We start from the raw sequence: 6202 nt of genomic DNA on the forward strand, positions 1-6202 counted from the left end.
ACTGCAGTTACTGTCCGTTTTCCTATACATAATACACAGTGCTCTTTTCCATTGACGCGTGACCTCTACAAATAGCCTACGTAAAAAGTATGGGGATATGCCTAGTTAACGTCGCTGTGTGAAAAATAACCGGCCAATATTAAAAGTACTCTTCTAAAGTTCTAGAAAATATAGTTTTGTAACATGTCCTAAATTTTTAGCTAATTTAGATGTTTGGAAATATTCGCACTTTGGTGTTTTAGTTAATGTTACAGGTAATAGTACATTGCCTAGTTAACGTCGCTGTGTGAAAAATAACCGGCCAATATTAAAAGTACTCTTCTAAAATTCTAGACAATATAGTTTTGTATCATGTCCTAAATTTTAGCTAATTTAGATGTTTGAAAATATTCGCACTTTGGTGTTTTAGGAAGGATATGTAAACGACAGATAACACCAAAAAATATGAAGAAATTATTTCCAAACCGTGTTAAGTCTGCAAACCACCATGTTTCTCATTTTCAAGAACGCTGGTTAACAATAAGCACGTATTGTCTCATTTCGTAAACAAAGACCACACACAATTGTTCTCTAGCGCTCGCTTTATAATCGTTCACCTAAATGAAAGGATAATCCCAGTGCATTTCTCCATTGTACGTGTAAAAGCAGAAACATATGATGTGTGTATTTAACCAGAGAAGATATGATTTAATCAGTTAAGCTGTTTTCAATGAGTATTATCTTGGTTTAATAGCTTTTAATGGGGTTTAAGTCCTGCAAAGGTCGAATTGAATTCTACTGTAGACATGACTGCATCATGTATCAAACATGAAACACATTACAGGAGAAAATTGAACTGTTTTGCAAATATTATCATAGTGAACAACAAATTATTCATGACGATGCGTGAGATTTTACTCATTTTCCAGCTTGCGTGAGATTTACTACCTGGGCGTGAGATTATACTACCTTGGCGTGAGACCGTGAGAAAGTGACCCAATGCGTGAGACTCACGGCCAATGCGTGAGAGTTGACAGCCCTGTCTAAAGGTAGTTTGAGGACGTAATTTGGAAGCGTCAACGTTCTGTCCACTTAAAAGTGCATTTCGTGATCCACAGCCTCATCCCCCACTTTTTTCAAAAAAAGTTGAGATTTTTATACCACTGGAAACCTCGAGCTACACAATGTTTATGTACCAAAAAATTCGTTTAGCAAAAATATCGTCAAATTTGAATTTCGTTCTGGTATACCTGAACAAAATTACAACAGTGGCCTATGGAGCAGTAGGCCTACTCACGCAAAATCGGAATCAACTGAAATTTTGAAAGTAAAATTTTTTTCGTGGATATCTACTTTAAAATGTCATAAAAAGAGGATGCTAGGATCACGAAATCCTCCTTTAATTTAGATTTAACAATTTTTGATTTCGTGTTGTTTGAAATCTGGTGATAAATGATAAAGCTGATAATATGATAACAATGTTATGAATATAATATCCCAGAATAAACGGTGTGTTGCTAATCTTCGAGTATCGAGTTTCGAGTTCGAGTATCGAGTTTCGAGTTGCAATTTTCGAGTATCGAGTTGCAATTGTCGAGTATCGAGTTGAAATCTTCGAGTATCGAGTTGAAATTTTCGAGTATCGAGTTGAAATCTTCGAGTATCGAGTTGCAATTTTCGAGTATCGAGTTGCAATTTTCGAGTATCGAGTTGAAATTTTCGAGTATCGAGTTGAAATTTTCGAGTATCGAGTTGAAATTTTCGAGTATCGAGTTGCAATTTTCGAGTATCGAGTTGAAATTTTCGAGTATCGAGTTGCAATTTTCGAGTATCGAGTTGAAATTTTCGAGTATCGAGTTGAAATTTTCGAGTATCGAGTTGAAATCTTCGAGTATCGAGTTGCAATTTTCGAGTATCGAGTTGCAATTTTCGAGTATCGAGTTGAAATTTTCGAGTATCGAGTTGAAATTTTCGAGTATCGAGTTGAAATTTTCGAGTATCGAGTTGAAATTTTCGAGTATCGAGGTGAAATCTTCGAGTATCGAGTTGCAATTTTCGAGTATCGAGTTGCAATTTTCGAGTATCGAGTTGAAATTTTCGAGTATCGAGTTGAAATTTTCGAGTATCGAGTTGCAATTTTCGAGTATCGAGTTGAAATTTTCGAGTATCGAGTTGAAATTTTCGAGTATCGAGTTGAAATTTTCGAGTATCGAGTTGCAATTTTCGAGTATCGAGTTGAAATTTTCGAGTATCGAGTTGAAATTTTCGAGTATCGAGTTGAAATTGTCGAGTATCGAGTTGCAATTGTCGAGTATCGAGTTGAAATCTTCGAGTATCGAGTTGCAATTGTCGAGTATCGAGTTGAAATCTTCGAGTATCGAGTTGCAATTTTCGAGTGTCGAGTTGAAATCTTCGAGTATCGAGTTCAATTTTCGAGTATCGAGTTGCAATTTTAATTTTCAATCTGCTTTTGAAGTAGGCTATAGGATGTCCCTCTCCGACATGAAGAGAAAGCACAAATGTTTAACCCTTCTCTATCCAATTTGTTATTGCGTTCTCCACGGAATTCGTAAAAGCCCCGGTAAAAGCACACTAGTTGTTCAAAAAAAGGGGTAGGCCTACTAGTGGATAGGTATTAACCTCGGGGGTATATTTACTATATATGAAAGGCAAAATACTTCAGATCAATTTAGATTAACCTTTGGCCTAAATAATATGTGTTTACCACTTTGATTAACGGCCGCATGTGCGACAAATGCATCATTTGCAACAGAAAAGTTTAACTCGAACTTCGTTCATTTGAGCGCATTTCGAGTAACAAACTCGAAAACCTGCAAAATGAGCGTACATCGAGTTAAAAACTCGAAAACCTGCAAAATGATCAATATTCGAGTGAAATCCATATTTACTGTATACAGTATATGAAAGGCAAAATACTTCAGATCAATCTAGATTAACCTTTGGCCTAATAATATGTGTTTACCACTTTGATTAAGGACGGCATGTGCGAAAAATGTATCATTTGTAAAAGGAAAGTTAAACTCGAACTTCGTTCATTTGAGCGCATTTTGAGTTTCAAACTCGAAAACCTGCAAAATGAGCGTACTTCGAGTTTCAAACTCGAAAACCTGCAAAATGTTCAATGTTCGAGTATCATTATACCCATCATAATGTAAGGCAAACTACTTCAGATCATTTTAGATTAACCCTAGTCCAAAGCAGGGGTGGTATCGTGGTATCCAACCCCATGACGGATGATTTTACCGTAACCCAAAAACGCTTTTAGTAAGCTTTAGCACCCTTTACTTTTTATATAGCTGTGGGGTTTGGGGACATCCTTTGCGCTCATTTTGATGCCAAACGTGTTGGCCTATACAAAACCTTCCACTCGGGTAAAGGGATGGATGCCACTCACGACGACCTCCATAGACATTTCAAATTTGAGGTGGATGCCCCCCCATCGTGAGTGTTACAAATAATGGCTAAATTAGACTAGGGTTAACTTATATTATATATGTTACCATTAAAAAAGGCCACGTCGATAACGAGAAAAGCGGAAAATCTACATCAGAAAACTCAAACTCGAAAATCGTTCATTTTAGCATGCAAAATGAGCCTACTTCGAGTTTTAAACTCGAAAACCTGCAGAATTTTCAATTTTCGAGTTTCATTTATACCTACTATACTTCACATCATTTTACATTAACACTATAACGCAGGGGGTGGTATCGTGGTATCCAACCCCCCTAACGGATGATTTTACCGTAACCCAAAACGCTTTTATTTAGCTTTAGCACCCATTACCTTTTTATTTGGGGCCTGGGGACATCCTTTGCGCTCATTTTGTTGCAAAAACGGGGTAGGCCTAATCTCCCCCTCGGGTAAATGGGGTGGATGCCACTCACGACGATTTCAATAGACATTCTGAGGGCGGGTGGCAAACACCCATCCCCTTAGTTATGTTCGTGAGAGTTACAACTAATGGATGAATTATACTAGGGTTAACTTATGTTACCATTATATTAAGGGCACGTCGATAACGAGAAAAGAAGCAAATCTGCATCAGAAAACTCCAACTCGAAAATCGTTCATTTTGGCATACTCGAGTTTCAAACTCGAAAACCTTTAAAATGCGATTACTTCGAGTTTTACACCCGAACTTCCGCAAATGTACAATTTTCGAGTTTCATTCATGCCTATCATAATGCAAGGCAAACTACTTCAGATCAGTTTATTTACATTAACCCTTGGCAAACGAATGGGAGGTATCATGGTATCCGACCCCCTAACGGATGATTTTACCGTAACCCCAAAACGCTTTTATTCACGCGCATTGGTGTTCACTTTATGTTAGAATTATGGATCTTAGACTGAAATTTTCCGGGGAATACGGTACGCCCATGGACAAAATTCTAAAAAGGACCCAAAGTGCTCATTTCCGGGGGTGCCCCTACAAGGGGGGTCCGAAATTAGGTTTAACACGTTTGAAGTCCTATAGCGGCGATGTTGGTGTCTAAGTATATATGTTTTTGGGCACGGGGAATTCATTTAGATACATTTCAAAATCCAAAATGGCCGCCTTGTGCCATAAAATTCAAAATGGCGCCCAAAATGGGGCCGAAAGGGCTATTTAATAAAAAGGCTATTCAAAGCTTAATGATGGCAATATTAGTACCAAGATATATGTTTTAGGACATGACAAAGACGTTCTGATACCATAGAAAATCCAAAATGGCCGACATATACCTCAAAATTCAAAATGGCGCCCCAAATCACGTCAAATGGACCAATTTAGAATAGTACAGTTCCTATACGGTGGGTCTTTTGTCGATTTTTTCCCTCCCTCATGCACCGTATAGCGAAATTTAAATTGTACACGGGATTTCTCTGAAGATCGCCAGTGTTATTTCAACTACAGCTGTCATAAATTTATAACAGCACAGTTTGGGGTCAAAGTAGATCTTGTTTGTCATTTCATTAAACCTAAGCAATGCTAGTACTTTCAACTCACCACTTGTATTTTGTCCAAAATATGTAAAATTAAAGGGGTATTATTTTCGTGATCCAAATTTCTTCCTACCCATATATTTTTATCAGTTCATTCTGTAGACATTCATGAAAGAAGCTTAAATCCAAAATTTCATGCAAATCGGACATTCCGTTGGCGCGTTATAGACCAAAACGTATATTTCAATGGTCCATAGGATTGTGTGTCATAATTTCGTTCTGTAGGGGGTGCCATTGGTATGAAAAGCTCAAAAAGTTTGGTGTTACGTGGGGGTCTGAAAAAGTGGATCACGAAATGGCCCTTTAAATCAAAAAAAATCACGTAAATATCATGCCATGTTTTCCCATGTAAATCCTATGGCAGCTACTAGCCTGGTGCGGATTTCGAAATATGTGCTTAGTTTTCAAGCTAGACGCAAATCCACGTAAAAGCTGGCAACCACCTTTATTTTGTCATTTTGAGTATGCTGAATCCAAATATTTTGTCTGCCGAAAGAGTGTTTATCATGTGACCTTCAAAATGGCCGCCAAAAATGATGCTTTTAGCGCTTGTCGTTTGATAGATGTAAAATATGTAAGTGTTATAATGTTTCAATCCATGTAAGTGCTAGCAACCACCTCTAATTTGTTATTTTGGATGTGCTGAATGCAAATATTTTATTTGTCAAAATCTATTTTGATCATGTGTCCTTCAAAATGGCCAGCAAAAAGTCTGCCTTTTGCGCTTGTCATTTGAATGATGTAAGAGCTTGTTATAATGTTTATATATCCGCGTAAAAGCTGGCAACCACCTTTGTTTTGTCATTTGGGGTATATTGATTCCAAATATTCTGTCTGCCAAAATGTATCTTTTTCACATGACCTTGAAATGACATAAAGGTAACGTTTGTATAGGAGTATACAGGTGGCCAAAATTGAAAGTGCCAAAATGTGTGCATCCAGCATATCAAATTAATCCGCATTCTCCAAGGATTCCAGAAATGCATTTCTTTTCTCAATAAGACCGATGGTTTTCAAGATAGGGGTTTTAAAGGCCAGAAGTCTTGTACAGGGGTCAGAAAATAAAATGCTCGGATTTTCTTCAAAATGGTCGCAAAATGTTCCTCTTGTCATTTGGGATAAGAAAAGAATAGTTTGCACAACGTCTGATGTCCAGTTCTTAAGGTATGGGGCGCCAACTAGAAATCGCTATTAGCCAGAGAAGGGCGGCCACGAT

The sequence above is a fragment of the Amphiura filiformis genome, chromosome 18 (genome assembly GCF_039555335.1).
Source record: "Amphiura filiformis chromosome 18, Afil_fr2py, whole genome shotgun sequence".
Taxonomy (NCBI): Eukaryota; Metazoa; Echinodermata; class Ophiuroidea; order Amphilepidida; family Amphiuridae; genus Amphiura; species Amphiura filiformis.